General features: G+C 45.6%; 1 long non-coding RNA gene across 2 annotated transcripts in view; it reads right to left on the bottom strand.

The window, feature by feature from the left end:
• Positions 1–20,174, bottom strand: part of LOC127467723 (uncharacterized) — a 44,523-nt gene that overhangs the window by 5,796 nt on the left and 18,553 nt on the right. For both annotated transcript variants that reach the window (XR_007903268.1, XR_007903269.1), the window contains exon 4: positions 15,817–15,942. This is a non-coding gene — a long non-coding RNA (uncharacterized LOC127467723). The remainder of the gene's footprint in view (positions 1–15,816; positions 15,943–20,174) is intronic.

Genomic DNA, 20,174 nt, shown 5'->3' with positions numbered 1-20,174 from the left:
AGAAGGATGCTTCAGAGCATGGTGCAAAAGTGTCTGCTGGTGGGAGCAGATTGGTGGGAAGAATCAGATTTTTCAAACTAAGGAAACTGGTGAGAAAGGTCTCTCAGATTTCCCACAGCTGAGGCAACAGGGCTGAGTTGTACCTATATTAATATGAACAGCACAGGAGATGCCAGGGTTTGTGGAGCCAGCCCCATTTTGGGAAGGGAGGGCAAGGACACAGAGCTAATGAGTCTGCTGAAGTGTGGGGGGATTCTGTGTAGAGGCTTTTGTGTGCCTCAACACCATGCAATCCATCTGTGAGAAGTGGGAGCTCAGAGACAGCTGAGGTGACCCTCTGCAGAGCAGCTCTGTCTGCGGATGTCTCCTAACATGCATAATTTGTCCTCAGCTTTGTGACAGTAGAAACTGAGTACAGCTCAGGATGCCACCAATCCGTTCAACCAATTGCCACAGCAAATCCTGGCTCTTAACACTGCTATGGGAGCATCTGAGAATATCTAAAACTCATGTCCCATGGGTACCTACCTCTTACCCTCACATTAAACATGTACAAAACCCTCCCATGGACTGTGCCAGCCACTTGTATGCTTCAGAGGACACAAGTTCCTGAGTTCTATCCACACTCTGAATAATTTTGCTAGCCATTTCTCATCCTCCTAAGGCTGAGCAATCCTCTAGCATAGAACATGCTCGCACACACTTAGCTATTTGTCCCAGCCCTTGGCAGAGCCCGAGATACTTGCTAGAAGGCGTTCAGGAATTTTGCTGCCCAAAATGTGTTTGAATTATGTGAGTCGCTCCTGGGTCAGTGGGGGCTGGGTGTGGAACAGCAGCTCTGTGAGTCACCAGGGGCCTGTGAGACCAGAAGGAAATGTTGGCACAGCCTTATTTAGCTGCAGACCGTTGCGGTGCTCTGTACACAGATTCGGGATGTCTGTTCTGGTGGTGTATATGAGAAAGCTTGGGAGTTTGGACAGCTGACCTAGAACATAAACATGAGTTCAGGGACTCCTATAAAATGAGAAACTATGCTGTTAAGCAAGAAAATGTGCAACGTGTTAGTAAACACAGCTCACCCTAGAGACTAGCTGTTGTCATTGCTTAGAAATGTTATGAAATCATATATTCCCCTCCCAGCCTTGGGCTAAACAGTGGAAATCAAGAGGTTTTTAGTTTCCCTTCATACAAAGGTACAATGCTTGTCTCAACCAGAGCTTTCATTCCCTAGGAGATGCTAAGCACCCTTGGCCCCACCACAGAGACTGGCAAGCACAGTTGCTGAGCACCTGAAAATATGGCTCTTGCATTAGGTGGTAAGTATGGAGAGAGTGTCTGACCTTAGACATTCATATTTGAACATACTGGCCTTTAATTGTTGCAGTCAAGCTGCCCCCGTGGGTCAGGATTTATGCCAGACCTTTTACGTGTAAGAAGAGTAATAGCTGTAAACAAAGCCAATCTAAAGGAAAAGGTCACTGCTTTCAACCTGTGTGAGAGAAAGCTTTTGGACTGGAAATGTTAGTGATAGGAAACAAAGTGGATAAGAAGCTGTGATTGCAAAGCAAATGAGTTGTCCCAGGAGAATGGAAACTGGGAGAGCTGGGTGGCCATGCTCAGATGATATACACACTACTCTGGGCCAGTGCGGTGCTGCAGAGACCATTGAATTCTGTTGGATAGCAAGGCAAAGGAGGTGAGAGATGCCTTTCTGGCAGAACAACCGACTGGAAGAGATGAGCAAAGCAAGCCATGAGCAAAAAGAAAGGGTGAAAACACAGGGCTTGGAAAGGAGACAGGCCTGTTCCAGCTGAATGGCACATATTTGGAGAGGTCTGCCTGGCTCTGAAAGGGTGAGGGAAAGGATAAATTCACAGTGGAAGTGTGGCATCTTCTCAAATCTCATCTGTACAACCAATACTCACAAGTTCATCAACACTAGCAGACTCCCACCTGTAGAAACGGAGTGTGTTCACTGGATCTGAACTTTTGACTTTCTTTAAATCTCTATGTCCATGACTTCCCACAGTAAGAGTTGAACTGATCACTGAACCCAGATCTCCAGTATCTCCAGTATCTTTTACAAGCTTGCCTTTATCTTCATTTAGCAAGTATAAGGTCATCTGCTCCAGACAAAACATCTGGCTTGGCAGTTTTGGCTCCCCTGGGTACCCATCCCACTTCGGGGGGAGAAGCTCAACAGACAGGTGACACAGGCAGGTCTGGATAGAGCCATGCTTTGTAACTCTGTGCCAATGCAAATCTGTACATCGTGTACACAACATCTCTCCAGAAGCTCTGGGGCAGGGCTTTTAGAGGCCTCTCCCACCATCCCACTCTCCAGGAAATGCAAACCTGGGAATGGCATGGCTCTGAGTTTGTGTGGAGCCTGGAAATGACAAATTAACATCAGCTGTGAATTTACATACTTTTCACAGCCATTTATGGCCTTGTCTGAGCTTAAATAAAAGCCATGGTCCCTGGAAAATCTGGGCCTGTCTGTCAGTGAGGCATTCCAGAGAAAACATCACGTGTTCATTTCATGAAGTGAAATAAGATCTTTGTTCTGCATGCTTTCCCCTCCCCCCTCCCCTTTTTCTGAATGAGGCAGTTTTGTCCAGGGATTACAAGCCAATGTTCCAATCCCTCACAGACGTTTTCCATTATCAGAGTTGCCTCTTGTCCTCCAAATCATTTTCCACAGGACTCCTGTAACTTGGGCTGGGAAACTAAGCCAGGAGCTCAGAAGAAAGTACACTATTCCAGGCTGCTGACAAGACTGAAAAATGCTGCAGGGTGTTGCCGGGACCACCCAGCCTGAAGCATCCTCAGCAGGGGAGCAGCTGAAAAAGATGCTAGTGGTGGGAGGAGGCTCAGTGTACTGTACAGCCATTTAAACAGCTTGGTAAATTAACTTTGATGAGGTATAATCACATTGTGTGGAACTGACTATACAGACTGGTGGTAGACAACTGTGATTGATGATTAACTCCACAGTGTACAGCACAAAGGGCCTTTGTGTTGAACCCTTGAGACTTACTCATATTTTCTGAGACCCCTCTGTCTGGGGGTCAAATTGCCCCTGCTGCAGAAAGTTACCAAACAGGGTTGGAAGAAGGGAGGGAAAATTCAAGGGAGGTTTTCTTTTTGGATTCTTCTTTCCCCTCCTTAAAGCATCATCCTTTGCTGGGGGGAACCACATGTGTGGAGCTGGACCACCTACTTACTGCAGAGACCGGAGCAGCTCCCTTTCTGCAAACAGAAACCAGCTACTGGAATGGCATTAGGCTCTGCTCTGCAGACTCCCTGTTCCATTGAGCTCAGCTGCAGAGGAGGTCCCCAAGTTAGGAGGGCACATTTGAAGAACCCACAAAGTCCCTTTCTGCATCCTCACATAATTTTGCCATTCTGGTCCTCGGGAGTCCTTTGCTAAAGCTTCTCTGAGCATTGTGATCTCATCTGCCTCGAGAAGGAAAATCTCCAACATCGTATTTCAAGTCTGCAAGAAAGTTAAGAAGCTACTCGAAGAGAACTATCCAGAAATTAGGTTTCCTACGTGTCCCTGTCCATCCAACTCAGCTCTAAGAACTGAAATAAAGCTACAGAAGACATGCAAAAAAGGGGTGCTCACAACCACATCTTACACAGCTGCAGGAAAGTTTGCAAGGACTCCTCTGCCAGCACCCTAATCAGAAAGGAGTGGGGTTCTGCGGCTTCATGAGAAAGGGCTGCCCCAGGACAAGAGGGGTCTGAGCAGAATTATTCTATTCCCAAATGCTATATTCTGCATTTTAGCAGGATGTTCTGGGAAGCAAAAAACACAGGCAGGTCTGGTTTCCAGGATCAGAGTGCATGACCCCTACTTTCTGGACCAGACCTTATTTCAACTGGCTTGATGAATTCGACTTATTCTCACTTTTAAGCCTCAGGGTTTCAACAAAAGGGTTGGAAAAATTCCTTATCTCTTCCCCCCCACACCCATTCTAAGCCTAGCAGCATATCTCATCAACTCCATATAAATGCTCCAAGCACCTTGTTAGATGGTGAAAGATGGAGAGAAACTGTTCTTTGGCAGCTGTTTGCAGAGTTGAACTGACTATCAAAGTGAAGATGATGTGATCTGAGCACTTCTGCCAGGCTGGACATCCATGAGGATTTGGGCTGTCCTGCAGAATCCTGGAAATGCCAGTCTGGAAGGGATGTTGGTGGCTGTGTAGTTCAGCCTCCTACCTGAAGCAGGGCTATTGCCAACACACCTTTGGTTGGCCATGCCTCTGTCTAACCAAATCTCGAAGATCTCTGCAGATGGAGACTCCACCACCTCCCTGGACACCTGTTCCAGTGCTGCACCACTGTCACAGCAAATCCTTTAGTGTTCATCTACCACCTCTAAACTTACTCTCACCCCTTCTTATGTCCCCAGACATGAGGTTCCTCAACATCTGTATGAGTCTCCATATGTGGGAGATCAGTGATCTGAAATGGAGCTGTTGATTGCTCTGAGAAATCTCCTGGAACGGGACAGATCTTGGCCATAGATGACTTGAGTCACTGATGAAGTCACTCTGGCACCATACTCTACTTGACAGCAGGAATTAGTTTGATATATGCTATGGCTCCAGGTTAGGAATTATGATCATTATATAATTTTGTATTCAGGCATTAATAGTGTAAGGTTGCTACAAACCTAAAAGTAATGTGAAATGCTGACTGAAAATGCATAACTACCTACATTAATTCTTGTCTGCAAATTCTTTCACTTGCATTTCCTTCAATAATACTGTGTAAATAGGCATTCAGCTGCACAGAGACATCTGCTCCTACACTCCTTCTCTGATCAGGCAACAGTAGGAAAACGTGGCAAATTTAGCTAAGACTAATGGTGTACTACACCTAGTTGATTCTGTCTCCCCTTTGGGGATCATATCTTCTTCATTCTTTTCTTCTTTCATGTAATACTGCAACTGTAAGGCAAACAAAGTTAAAAACAACTTGGTTACATTGTTCGGTCACAGCAAAGATCAGACATTTCCCCCAAAGCAATGGTGTTTTTTTCTTGTCTGCTAAGAAATGCTGCAGCTCCCTCAGCTGAGGCGGTAGAGGGGCAGGGGGGTCACAGATGATTTTGTTTCTGGGCAGAGATTCAGCTTGTGTAATTCTCAGAAACTCCAGACTACACGGATATCAAGACAGCAGAGGGCACACTGCAATCGGTACAGGTACATGTGGCTCGGGAGTAGCCCCTGGTTAGACCACACGATAAGCACACACAGATATCTCCTGATGTATCTGTTCAGGGAAGAAGAGCGTGCCACCCAGAGGAGACAGATGTGAGCCCAGAAAAAGGGGAGGGAAGAGAAAGGGAAGTGGGGAGCAGTGGTGTCCAAGCTGAGGTGACAGCACACAGGCTGGCACAGGCCATGTGTATGGAGCTCCTGAGGAGCAACTGATGTGAAGGGCTTGCTTGTGGTTTCACTGCAATGCAAGGGACAATATGAAATAACTTTCCATGTCCTGATGGTTCAAAGCATTTTAACTTGGCAAGACTCTCATCTGTCCCATCTTCCAAAACAATAAAGTAAAAAAAAAACCAACAACAAAATCCACTCAAAATCAATAGCAACAAAACAAACCCCCACACTGTGATATCAGATGGATCACCACCCAGAACAATAGTGGGGCTGGAGTAATTGCCAAGAGGGAGCCTCTGTAAATGAGCCATCGGGAGGAGGGGGTGCTGCCTCTGTGCTGAGAGCAGGTCCCACCGAGCTTGATGGGCAGCAGAGGGGTGGATGCTCACTCTTGGTGACCATGTGACTCAGCCCTAGCTTCCCAGTCTGATTCCTTCATTCCTGCCTTGCTCCAGTCCTTCCTGTACCCAGAGCTGCTTTCTCCTCCCAGTTCTCTTTGCTCTCCAGTCATTGCCTCCCCTCCTTGGACTTGCTCCCTGCATGCTTTCTCTACTCGCCCCCCAAAGTACCTGTCTACCTTCAGCTTTGAGGCTCCTTCCTCTTCTCACCACCATTCCTCCCTTCCTCCAGCTCCTTGTCCAGTCACCTATCCTTCCCAGTCTCTCCTCAGGCTGTCCACAGTCCCTCCACCTCAGCTGCTTCTGGCTGTCTCCTCACTCTCAGTCTGATCTCCCTCAGTACTCCAGATCCCACTGTTCCTGTCCTACACATCCCTGGTGACCCTTTGCTACCCACAGTCACTGTCTTCTCCCTGTTTCAGACACAGGAGGCTGTCCCAGTATAACCCTTTTTCTTCCCACCTGGTCCTCACCATCCTGCTCAGCATTGCAGGTAAATGTCTTTCCTTCCTCAAGCTGCTTGGGCAACTGGCAAAGGCATCAGGATAGCACAGAAATAACAGACTCCCTGCCTCCACTTGGGAATCAAATTGGCAAACTCATCCACCCTTCAAATAAACGCATGTTGCTGCCCTCACCCAAACCTGTGAAGATCAAAGATGGTACCCACAGACCCATACGGTGAGTGGGAAGTGCCAGGGCCATCGCAGTGGCCTTCAGCTCGTGTGATGACATGGAGATATGGACATTGTGTTACTCCTCAGACACAGCTCCATTTTACCTTCTCATGGTGGATTACCTTTCAAACAAAAGTACTGCTCTGTAGTGGAAATGCCTCATTTTAGTGCTTGTATATGGAAAGACACTAAAACAAAGCCCTCTTAAGATGGCCAGATTTGTGTCCTTGGGAAAAGCAATAGATGATCTGTGGAGAAATGTGCATCCTTGGGTCATTTCCTGATGGGAGATGGGAAAGAACATGAAACCTGGTGGCTGCAGTCTTGCATTCCTAATGATGGTATTTAACTTCAACTGACCTTTCTGATGGACAGATAAGGTTGCACCAAAGCTTTCCATCATTTCGCAGTCCTGTAAAGTGCAGAAAACACAAGCTAAATCCATTTGTTTCTGTTTCCACGCTGCTGGCAAGGCTGATCGCAGTAAAATAAAGGCAGAAGGAAGTGGGCTGGAGCTGGGAAGGCTGAGTACAGCAGGAGAAAGGAAAGAGCTGTGCCTAAAGAGTTTGGCCAAGGCTGGGACAAGGGAAAGGAAGAAAAAGAGGGCACAGACATTTTTTTGAAACATACTGGACTCCATCTGAAAAAATACCTGCTACTTCACCACCATAACAGCCTTTTGGAGCATTTTCTGCAAAAGAAAAAACATTCCAACAAGCACATTCTTTTCTTTCCTTAGAAATCTGACCACTGGTAGAGCCAACAAGACAATCCCTCTCTTACAGTGCATTACAAAACCTTGTCCTGGCTGCCAAACATTCACCATTCGTTTGTACTGAAATTTTCCATTCTTGCTCTCCATTTCAGACATGTATTTCCTTTTAAGTTCTTACAGAAATAGCATCTTTGTGTTCTGAAAGGGGTCTTGGGAAAAGAATAGTTTTAACAGTGCAGATTTGTTTTTTCAACCATTCCAAAAAGAAGTAGAAATTCAGAAAGCTGAAGCAAGAACTTTACATGAGGGAGAGGACCCATTCCCTTCATTTTTTTCCTTTCAGATCCTCAGCTGACCTTATCAGACCCCTCAGGAAACTGTTTGAATTTATCAGCACAAACACCAGTCTTTCTGGACTACAGCAACTGGTTCCTGTGGCCAACTGTTAGAAATAACTAGTGGACCCTGGCTGAAAAGTGGATCCTGATTCCTTTGATTTTACAGAGGAGTTCACACTCCTAAAACTTGGCACCCTGGTACATTCCTTAAGCTAAAATGAAAAAGCTCTTCCCTTACCCTTTCATGACTTTCCTTTTTCTTGCCATACTTGCACTGTTGTAGCAAGTCTATGAAATGTGGCAGGGTACATAAGTCAGGGAAAGACAACTTTTTTAATATGGTCTCATGAAAATCTGTTCAGATTTTGGGTTGAAGTACAAAATGTCACAAATTTCCATTTCCCATCTGTGACTGGCATAGCACAGCTTGTGGTTCTGGCCACTTGCCACAATTCTCTGACAGTTTTATTGCCATGTGTAAGTTCTGGCCCCGTGTCTTGCTCTACCACTTTCCAGAGAGCTTTGGTCCAGCTGATCTATTGCCAGCTGAGAAGATGTGGCCAAATATGATACAGGTAACCTCTTTGATGACTGCTGTCTAGGCGCATACATGTTTCTCCCTCACCAAATTAAGTGTTGGATTATTAGAATACTGGGCCATAGCATCCTTGTAGCCAACACAGGGTGGTATTGACTGGATAAGTGGACTACAAAGTCAGTAAAAAACAGGCTGGACAGGTGAACTTGAAGGGTAGAGGTCAACAGTCCAAAGTCTAATTGGAAGCCACTTATGAGTAACATTTCTCAAGGGGTCAATGCAGGGACAAATACCATTTAACATCCTCTTCTATGGGAGGAAAAGGAGGAAGAGAGCACCTTGAAGAGTTCACAGATGATACAAACCCAGAGTAGTGCTGAGTGTGCTGGAGGGCAATGCTGCCATTCAGAAGGATCTAAATAAGCTGGAGAAGAGGGCTGGCAGAAGCCTCACAAAGTCTGACAGAGAAAAGGGCAAAGTTTTGCACTTCTTCCCAGCATAGGCTGGCTGCTGACTGTCCAGAAAACACCTTTGCAGAAAAAGGCGTTAAGCTCCCAGAAAACTACTAGTTCAAGTCAGAAGCACACTCAGCAGCCATGTATGCCAAGTGCATACTGGACTGCACAAGCAAGAGAGCAAATCAAGGGGAGGGATTATTTCCTTTTATTCAGTGCTCACAAGGCTGCATCTGGAACATGAATGATATTGATATGCTGAGTGGGGTCTACCAAGGAAATCAGGAATCTGGAGTACTTAATGCATACAGAGAGGCTGAGGAACCTAGGTTTGTTCCTACTGGAGAAACAAAGGTTGTAGGGGACTTACTTAATGTCTTTGACTAAAGGGAGGGTTATGGGAGAGTCATACTCCTCACAGAGGTCCAAGTTGAAAGGATGAGCGGCAATGGATGTAGATCACAGCAAAGGAAATTCCATGGTTTATGATCTGTAGTAAGTGCATATTCCCAGACTCATTCCCCTGGTACAACACCAATTCTGGGGATGTGGACCCTTTTTCCCACCAACTCTGTCCTCTAAAACCAATACTTGAGACATCTGAGCCCTCCCAGTTAAGTAACCCCACTGTCTGGGAGCTTAGCCTGTAAATACCTTTTGGCTAAACCCTCCAAAGACAGTGCAGCAAGACTGAAAACAGAACAAGTTTCACAGAAGAATTTTGCGATCTCACTAAATAGTTTCCATTCCTCAATGCCCTAAAATGTTCAAATTGCAGACCTTTGAAAATAATAGAAGCCCCATGAGATGCCGGTATTTTTGGTGAGCCTGGCACTTTTGGATGAGCCAGGACTGACTTGTATTTTGCAAATGCATATTGGATGTGATACTGGTTGGCCCACTTTTCAAATAAACTCTCTTTTCTCCTCCTTGCATGCTCTGGTTGGAGAAGAAGGATGCACAGTCCTCCTGGGCATCTCCCTTCCCTTGCAAAACTGTTGCATTTCTGTTACGATGGACCAAGAATTAGGTGACAACTTGGGCCAATGCAACATAGAATTTGATGTTCAAAGGGAAGATAAAACCATTACCCCCTTATTTTGACACCTCTTGCAGACAACGAGCCATTCAGTGCTTGTTTGTTCCCTCCTGGAAGTGTGGGAAATTTGGAGGCTTCATGCTGGGCTTTCAGAGAAACAGATGAGTTGGCAAAGCTTTTCTTTTGTCTTTTACTTTTTGGTTCTATCTGGGTCACATTTTACATTTTTGGTCTGAAACCACAAGTTCCTTCTTTGAGATAATACAATCATTTAGGTTGGAAAAGATACTTAAGATCATTGAGTCCAACTGCAAACTTAGACAAGTCCCACTAAACCATGTCCCTAAATTGCAGTAGTCAGTCTCTGACACTTTTGATATTATATCAAATGCCCAAAATCTTGCACTGCCTTAGCTGCTGTTGCCCTCAGCAAATAGTGATCAGCACTGAATTAAGTCAACATTTCAAGCCCTGGTTCCACCCCATGGCTCAGTTCATCTTCACACACACCTGTATGCAAACAAGAGGAAACAGGATCCCAGAATTGCTTGCTCAGTCTCTCTTAAAAGTCACCTCCCCATCTTTACATCCCATCTACAAATGGGAAAAAGCTCAGAGTATGATATATGTTGCCATTTGATTCAAATAAGGGGCAGCTGGAAAAAGTAGTGGACAGAAGAGGAAGAGCTTGCCATTGCATTTGAACTCTGCTGTGTCATTTTGTGAGCACAGCCCTTGTGGTGTAAATGGTCTCTCTGCTGGTGATGATGTTTCTAAGGTCAGCTCAGAAGCTGTAGATGATAATTAACAGCACAACTCTGTGCACGTCTCCACCGATAGCTGGCTCCCAGCTCCTCACAGTCTGCCCCCACGCTCCTGACACATTAATCACACAGACAGCAGTTGACACCCCAAGATCTTCTCCTGGACCTTCTTACCCCACTTTCTCTGAAGAACTGCAGGCATCATTGTATACTGAGTGTATGTTGCCTTTGTGGGATTCGACAACACAGTGCTGTAAATTTGATAAGTAATGATGTAGCTAAACAAAAGCTACCTTGTGCCAATAATTCATGATAAGTAGGTTGTGGTATCTCTCCTAATTGTCAGTTTCTGCCGATAACACAAACTGTGATTCATCTCTGGCAGTGCTCTTTCTGTTTAAGCTGCAACGTCCAGTATTTCCTTCTACCCATGCTTTTGCACCATGTCAAAACCTTATGTTTTCTTTTACTTTCTTTTTCTAAAGCACTATAGCCCTTTGCCCATCTTTTTTTTTTTTTTTTAATATATATATATCCATTTTGCTAGGAATCACAGTTTCTCCTTACCTTTCAGCCTTAGTCTTTTCTCTGCAGACAACGTTTTTCTCATTCCAAAAGTCTGCAATAGCCAAGGGAGCTTGTTATTCTTGTGCAGGTCATTCTGCTCTCTTTGCTTCCTTTTAAAATCCAGCACATCCCACACTCTGCTTTCTCCTGCTATTCTGATAGCTTAAATGTAGACACTATTAAATGTTCAACTATCAATATGGATTCCTTCCTCAAACACTTTTTTTCCTATTCGGTATGAAATTTCAAGGAAGAAGACATACCAGAAGAACTTGTCTTCCCCTGATTATATTTTCCCTTTCAATTTGAGTCTTTCTAGGTTGAGAGTTATATGTGAATTACTTGGTTGTACAGGAGCATGAGACTTGTGAAGAACATCTGCTAATGGACTGTGAATTGCTGGCAGTGTCAGCCTGTGGTCCAGTACGGTGAAAGAGTAAAATATGACACCCAAACAAGTGCTTTTCTAGGAATATAGTTTTGCAGCATTGGCTTCAGTTCATCCATATGCTACCAGAGGTCCTTTCTACTGCTTTAACTGTCTGATGTGGTATTTGTCTTGCTTTTGTTGATTTGGAGGTCCTGTTTAATGTTTTCTTGCCAATGCCTCTCTAAGCCTTCCTCATTTATATCCTTCCCCAGTTCATAAGCCATGCATTTATGCTGCTCATGGTATAAATCTTGAGAGGTATGTCAATATTCCTTGTGCATTTGCTGACTTTGAGAGGGAAGTTGTTCTTCATTAGCTGCTTTCTTTACTTTGAATCAAATCTGATGTCTTCTCTTTCTGCAGCGTGGACAAAATAATTCAGTTCCTTTGCATGGATTTGCATTTTGCTGTGACTCAATTTTAGGCTGCACTCTCTGCTTCATGTAGGTAATGCTGCTGGTTTTGGGGGTTTTTGTCATGTTTTTCTCTGCATCTGTCATGCCTAAGAATATCATCAAGAGTGACTCTCGCCCTTCACCAGCTTTGTGTTATTTTGGGAATCTGTTGGGAAATATCTCCAGGATAGGCAGTATTTCAAGAGGCAGACACTTGAAATGCTGTCTTCTTAAAGTCATTACCATTCTGCTTTCTTGGTCCAGCCTGAACTGCTTGTGCCCACATGGAGCATTTAGTACACGTAGCACATTTGGTGTGGAGAGCAGATAGGTGATCACATCTCGGGTGTGCAAAGAGCGATGTTTTGTTGCCTTATTCATCTCAGTAGCCTATGCAGCTACAGATTATAATGATGTTTCTCTCTTTCCCTGAATTATAATGCAAAATCATTCCAGTGCTTTCTCCACTTGCTCAATTGTCTTTAGCTGTGGCACAGGCTTTGCTCCCCAGCCCTTTCTGAGTCTTGCTGGTGGTGGATGCCATGGTGCGCATTCATAATTTCAGGCAGTAGCTGCTCTCTTGCAGGGAGGGGTTGTGTTGGAATCCCAAGGGAGCCTGGGATGTCATCTTCAGTGATTCCCGCTGATTCAATTTCCCTGCAGCAGAGGAGATATCATCCATCATTTTCCACCGCAGCACAGATCCATTGCTGGACAAGTGCCTCTGCCTGAGCCTGGCAGGCACAATGAAACTATAACTGGGAGCAGCAATGCCCAAAGTGACGAGGCAAGCCTGAGGTTCAGCCAGGAAATCAAGAGCCCGTGGCAGGGTCAGGGCTCCCATCAGCAGGATACCAGTCTGGCACGAACATGGCCATGGCACAACTCAGGCGGGAGCCAAGCATGAGAGAGCCGTGACTGAAAAGCAGTTCCCAGGCTAAGGAGGGGATCTCCCATGAAAGCATCTCAGCAGAGCTATGCAGGGGATCCTCCACAACAGCTTCTTCCAGCTCTTTTTTCTTCACCAGTTCTGACCAGCCAGCTGGTCTGGAGCCGCCAGCCAAAATCCTAGAAGGGGGAGAATGTACTCAGGGCCCTGACAAACTATCCATCTCATGTCTTCAAAACCCAGAAAAGCATTGCTCTACTGTGAGGTAGGCTTTAAGATTTTTTTATCAGATTTCAGGGACTGAAGGCTTTTTGTCCCAGGACTGCTTTTGCTGGCATTTCTGTATCACAGCACCAGAGATATTTGACACATTGATTTATATCTGTCTGAAACACTGCACTTCCCTGCTGTGCCAAATGCAGGTGACTGCATCCTGCCAGTCTCACAATGGTGTTAATGGGACGGCTGTGCTTCTGCTTTACTCTGTCCCAGAATGGCTGCTGGCCTGTGCCCCCATGAGAAGATCCAATGTCATCAGTGTGTCTCCTAGGTCCTGTTATCAGAATTAGAGATGCATCACCAATTTTTTTTTCCTGCTCTGTGCAGTGTCAGGAAGAGTGCAATGTCACTGCTGCTGAATTGCTGTCCTTGGAGGTTCTCTGCAGTCACACATGTGGGTAGGGCCAGGTACTTTTCCATCTGCTCAAATGACAAGCTCTCACCTGGACTCTGGAGAGCCAGGTCTGCTTGTTGCTTTCTGCAGTGCAATGCAGCACACCAACATCCTGCTGATGTTCCTCTGCTGCTGGCTTCACTTTAACTGCTGGATGTAGCTCAGGCCCTCTGCTACCCCCTCTCTCTCTCAGCAGTGCCTACGGCATTCTGCTGTCCTCGGCTCTCCATTTTACAAGGCACCACCACCCCACATTCTTCTTCTAGATGCCTGTGCTCTCTGAGACCCCTTTGTTCAACTGCTAAATGGCTCTTCATCACTAATTTTCCTTTCTGGTTTGACTCTGTTAAAACCTTCTCTGTCAGCAAAGCAGAGTTTTCCTTATAGCCTCAAATCTCCACTCACCGCTGGGCTCTTCCTGCACAGCTTTTTTTCTTTTTCCTCAATAGTTTCATGCAGAAGGGTGTTCATGCAGAAATGTTTTCTTTCGGTGAGCTTTGTCTCCTGTTCATTTGCACTGAGTTCCTCACCAGCCCCCACGGCCCACAGTGTTCAGCTCCGCCCCACCCCTTTTGCTGCCTTTTCAGAAAATCCCCATGCCCCTGCTCCCCTCTGCTCCTTACCTCATCTCCTGCAGTCCTCTCATGCAATGCTTGCATTTGCACCCACATCAAGGAGGGAGCCAATATCTTACCAGCTACTACTCAGAGGACATTTAAGTGTGGGTTGCCAGCAACTGAAGCCATCCTGCTCCTTCACCTCTCCCCATCATTGCATGGCTGGGCAGTCACTCAGACCAGCACACACCCCACAGATATTTTCCTGGGTTAATTTCTAGCCAAATAAGTCAGCTGATCTGATTTACTCACAGCTTCTCATGTCAGGTCCTAGTTGGGGGATAAGAGGTGGCCAGAAGCCCCCAGGGGAGCAGAAGAGACCTGAGCAGTCCCTTTTGTCAGCACTGCAGCATCAGGGTAGCTAAACAGGACCATGCATTATGCCCCACGACAAATCAGTGACAAGGGGATGCTATCTGGCTTCTTTGAGCAGCCCAATGACTATTATAGGTCTTCTGCCTTGCAGGAAGAGGTTCAGACATCTTTCTTTCTGAGTAACACTATCAGGGGACCAGCAAATGATGCCATATAGAGGTAATTATGCTCAAAAGCACAGTTAGAAGAAAAAATGTGCCCATTGGCTCTACAGGCATGAAGTCCAGTGTCAGAAACAGTAAACATGGGCCCTGAGCCATAATAAAAATAATAAATAACAGCACCAATGAGGTCTGTTTTTCTTTTGTTAGTGTGGGGAAACTCCTCTGGGACCCTGCCTTGGTGGGGGTATAAAATGTTTGTGAAGTGAGAGCACAATGAAGAGTATGGCTCTTACTTCATGTGGGAAAGGCTGTTCAAGAACTCCCTGAAATCAGAGGAAAGTCATTGTATTGCTTGGCACCTGCCCAAAGTGATTTCATTTTCTGTTCAGAATTAAGATGCACTAATAGCCTGAGGGCAGCAGTTTCTTTGCCAAAAAATGCCTTTCTCTCTCCCCTACCCCATCCCCCACCTCCCTGCTTGTTTTAAATATGAGGGCTTGCAGGTCAGGAGTGAACACTCAGTGAGTATTACTTGAATTATCAAATAAAAGTGCAGCAATATAATTTTCTTTCAAGCGAACATTGAGTTAATTAAGATGTGCACTGCGAACTTGGCAAATTTCACGTTATTAATGAGAAAGGTATGGGTCTGTCTATTGCAAAGGCAAACTAAAAATAATCAGACATACAGAACCAGAAGGGCAGCTGTTAAGAGTAAGGCATACTAGAATTTTTTCTGGCAGAGCTCTATCTCCAGGAGTGTCATTTACCCTCAGCCCATTCTCTAGCCCTGACCAATATAGCAAAGCTGGCAAAAACCTTCATGTAAATTTGATCATGCTGGTCATAAAATCTTTTGGCCAGAAAGCTGTGCTCTCTTTGGGGAAACAGAATAACCTGTACGGGCCAAAGCATTCCTGCTGACCAAACTGTGCCCCAAGAAGGAGCAAGGCTGGAACAGCCAGGTGGAGATGGCCTTCAAAAGCTACAGGGAGAAAGGTTTCCAGCTCTTGAAGGCCTGGTCCAGCAACAAGGCCTTCTGCCACCAGATTGTGGGCTCCCATTCTTCCACTGAGTGGCTTTTTCCATAGCAGAGCCATGATAGCAGGAGGCACATCTGCTGTCACCTACATCTCTGTATCACTGTGGGTACCTGTGCAGGTCTCACTTTGGGTTTCCACCAGGAATTGAGGGCCCAGACAGCCAGTATGTGCAGTGGGACTGGTCAGACGTGAGGTAAAAAACTGGAGTGCCCAGCACCACCAATACTGACAGTGAGCAAAAGTGGCAGCAATTTCCATGTTGATAGAGTGAAAGCATTTGTACCTTAAGGTGTTGTGCAAAGGACACTGAAAAGGGAGAGGGAGAATAAAACTTATCTTGAATACCACATTAATAAAAGTCTGTACACAGACTAAAGAGATGACTTACCCTTTCTTCTCCTTCCAAACTCCTCTTTATTGCTCTGCTCTTAGAATCTGAGATCAGTTGATTTATGTAGTGACATCCCAGGATAAAATTTGCCTTCTCTCCACTGTCATTCTCCAGTAGATCGATCTGAAAACACAAAGTCATGTTAGTCATCTGAAAATCTCAAGCAAGATGTTTTCTTTCTTACCTGTGTAAATTTGGGTCAATCTCATCTGCTTCAACACATTCATTTGAAAGCTGATGGAAGCCAAAAAACTACCTGAAAAGTATGTAGGCAAGGAAGTTGGCCAGTTTGCAATACATCCAAGCCAGTTCAAGAGCAAAGGCTTTCTTGTGAGATGACTTGGTCTGCTTGTTTAAATTATGCCCTTATCCCTAGCTTGGAAGAACTAGAGGAATACTTATAAAAGATGCTTGGAGAGGATCTGGTATGTGGAGGTGGGATGTTCTTGCAGTAGGTTATGGCAGAGACACTGTAAATCTTTGATGAACTATTTTGTCCAGGTTTATGTTAAAGAAAAAATGTCTGCTGATTAGTAACTCTGGGAATGGTAGTTCCTTATGTCTAGCTAGGAAAACAGGCTTTCAAACAAATAAAAACCAAATACATTTCCCAATCCTCCATGCAGGTAAATCAGAAGGGTGAAAATCTCCTGGCAGTAGATGAAAACTGTTTGGAGTGGAGGCAGGATGCCCACTGGCACACCACATCCATCCCAGAGGCACTGCCAAAAGACCCTGGGGCTGTAGCAGCCATAGGGGACAGGGGAACTGTCGTTGCACAGATACTGCACTGCAGACACTGCAGAAAGTGTCTCTGACCTAAGGCCAAGTATAAGAGCATGGCCAGAGGTTGATCAAGTCTACACCATGAGACAGGGAGGGATCCCTTCCTCATCTTTCAGAGCAGGACCTCCAGGAAATGGATTCTCCAATATGGGCTGGGTACCACAGAGGTACTCGGCAGCCTAACTACACCATCCTGGTCTGCTAGGAAGCATCTGATCATCTCCCAAAAAATCTTCACTTGCATCGCCTCTCCCTCCACAAAGGAAACAGGAGTGTGTGGGGAATTTGCTGCATCTATTTTGTGTTGAGTGAATAACAAAGGAGTGTTTGTCTCTCCTCTGAGAGCACCATCTGCAATGGATATCACTCTTGCAGACACTGTAAGACTGCAGAAGGTGTGTTGGAAGAAGTGTGGGCATTAAGCAGAATAAAGTATTTTTACTGTAAGGAAGATTTCACAAAGAAAGGCGAACCAACATCCAGCTACAAAACAAAATTACTAAGAAAGGAGACATTTTTTTTTATCTCTAAAGACATCCAGAAGGAGAGGAATTCAGGTTGTGCATTGAAATCCCTAAAGGCTCATACCAGGAGCAGATTAGTATAGGTACCCTTGTAGAATGAAAACAAAACAGCTCTTCAAGAGCTTGCTGAAATAACAGGCACATAATAGCTCTCTTGGGGCACCAGGTTTTAAGACGGTGCTTGTCTTGATTGAGAAAGTATCTGAAGGTATGAATGGGCAGAGTGCCATGCTTCTGTGGAGGATACCACATCTGATTCTGACAGCCAGGAACAGCTGGAGGCAAGGGAGATAAGACTGTGGTTGTAGCTACGACCTTGAAACTCAGTGTTTTTGTGGTCCAGGTGGAGATCAGACCACTGGACCATGACATGGGCAGGATGTGAGAGAAGAAGCCAGTAATGCCTGTTGTAGGTGGCAAGGAGTCTCTGAAACATCTTATTTCATAGAGAAGAGAGAAAAAGGAAGCTCTGATTATATGTCACCAGTATCTCAGGAATCCAACTGAGAACCAAGATCCTGTTGGGCTGGGTACTTCCCAATGGCCAATGTGTCCATATATTGTGGATAAGTAGCAATCCCATACCGTTTCTTGGCAGCTTTCTACCACTCTTTGAGGTGTGACTCTCCCTTCAGCAGCTGTCCCATTCTGAGGGCTAATTTGTGAAGCGGTATCAGGCTGCTACAGTTGGATACACTACAGAAAGCTCTGCAAAGAGAAAGTGGGATCAGAGCAAACATCAACTCTGCTCAATCAACAGCAAGTCCAAAAATGATAGGCAGGAGAGAGAGCCATCTTACAGCAGCACCTTACCCCTAGCTCTCCTCCTGCCTGCCTCCCTACCACAGCCAGAGACATCCAGCTCTGCCTCTGGGGCTGGCACCTGCCTCTGCTCCTTGTCACCAGCCTCTTCTCCAGGCTGTGCTACGTGTTAAGGTTGTAAGAGACTCGGGGCCAGTCAATGGCAAGAACATTTGCTATGCTCAAGCATTCCGTCATCCTTGCAGGCTTGCCTGGCTCAATTTTTCTGGTTAGGTGAAGCAGAGCTGGTTTTGTAACCTGATCTTCTCCATTTTCCCACTTTTTTCCATTTTTCTCATCAAAAGGCTCGGCAGTTGCTGTTGCCTTCAGGGTGAATGTTAATCCTATAATCTGCTGCAGATTTTGTTTGTGTTGGAACATCACCTGTGTAAACTTATCTCTGCTCAGGCCACGCAGAGTTTGGTTCACAGAGACTTGCATTTTGGGAGGCCAAATGGGAAATGAAAAAGAAGTAGCTTCCAAAAACCATCATGAAAGATGCCAGTCAGTGGCACTGCAGAGTGAAAGGAGACTTGCTGAAAGCTGTCTCATGGCAGGCAGATGAGTCTTCTGCACTGGCCCCAGCATTGCCCCTGTGATGGTGAACAACAGCCATTGCCATCACCCTCCTTCCTTGCATGGGAAGGTTGTGCCTCTGGCAGCAGCAGGACTGCCTGGGAGCTGTTGTCCTCAGCACAGCTGTAGCCAAGCGATGGCCCCCTTGATATCTGGTTGCATCTATGTTATGAAATAAAACCATGTGAGACGTCCAAGGCCTGAGGGCACAAGTCATGTCCAGCCACCTAAATTCTCCACCAAAACAGGATGGCTGTGTCCAAACCCCTCTTGCCTGCTGATATGTCCACAGACCTAGAGATGCTGTCAAACACTAGGAAAGCTGCCACCTATATTCATGCAATAAGTTCTTCAGAGCCTTAAAAGTGAACCCTAGGCTTGATCCCAGACCTGTCCAGGGTGCTCTGATGTGAACAGAAACTGATACCAGACTCAGAGTTATTTCATTAATAAAGAAATAAATGGGAACTGCTCCTTAACAAGTTCTTTCTCAGACTGTGTCCAGCTCTTTCTTAGGCTAGAACTGACTGGCACAGGCCAAAAAGATGGTCAGAGGGCATGCTAACCAGGAAATCAGACAGATGTTTAGATTTTCTAGTATAGATGAAGCCTCTGCCAACAGAGTTGGTCAAACTTGGTGCACTTCTGCAGGGGCTCTGACTGACTGGTAGACCAGTGCAATCAGCCAAGGACAAGCCATGACCCTGGAAGGAAGTCATAACAATAAACATAATATATTTAAAAGAAAACTAACTCAATTTAAAACCTAAAATGTAGGGCTGTCTGTGTGTATCAAGCAGGATCACTTAGCACAGAGAAGGCATAGCAAGTATCCCTGCCATGAGATCTCCTGGAAGCCCAAAGCTCATTTCATTAATTCTTCTGCATGCAGTGGCAAAACCATATGCCAAGCCCTAGCTGCGAATTGAAGGGTATAATCTCCCTCCTGGCCAAGGGAAATGTCCCAGCCTTGTGAACAAAGGCATTGTTTAAGACTGGAAGCAGGCTGGCATGTTTGAAATAAGGAACAGCTCCAAAACCATTTATTTTTCCTTCAAATTTTATCTTTTCCCTCACAGTCAATGCAGGCTGTTGAAACAAAAGAATGACAAAAACAAAAGCATGACAGAAACAAAAGTTTCTGTCATTCTGGGGAACACAATTCCTCTCAGGGAGGTGAAGAGCTGCTCATGCAGAGGCATAGGAGAGACAGACCCTTTGCAGACTCGGTCACCAACTTCTGCTGATGCACTTCATCCCTCAGCTCTGGTAAGTCCACTCCTCCAGTACAGAGGCAGGTGTGAGGTGGGAGCACACTGGTAGTGCTGGAACTCACGCCAGTGGAGTAGTCGCATCTTTTATCTTTCCTCCAGCCAGGTACTCTGGGAGATGGAGGCACTTGCAGGTGAGGCTCTCTGGGCATTGCACACCTCTCCTCACCAGCCTGTTACACTGCAGAAGGGAGTCTTTGAAGAAGAGTTACTTTGCCCTTAGAATCACAGTGTCATAGAATGGTTCGGGTTAGCAGGGACCTTAAAGATCGAGTTCCAACCCCCCTGCCTTGGGCAGGGACACCTTCCACTAGACCAGGTTTCCTAGATCCAATGTGGCCTTGAATACTTCCAGGGATGGGGCATCCAAAACTTGTCTGAGCAACCCATTCCACTG

This window comes from Manacus candei, unplaced genomic scaffold, assembly GCF_025592945.1.
Source record: "Manacus candei isolate 608988 ecotype Guabito, Panama unplaced genomic scaffold, ASM2559294v1 h1tg000014l, whole genome shotgun sequence".
In the NCBI taxonomy this organism is placed as follows: domain Eukaryota; kingdom Metazoa; phylum Chordata; class Aves; order Passeriformes; family Pipridae; genus Manacus; species Manacus candei.
This window is presented reverse-complemented; position numbering and strand designations above follow the sequence as displayed.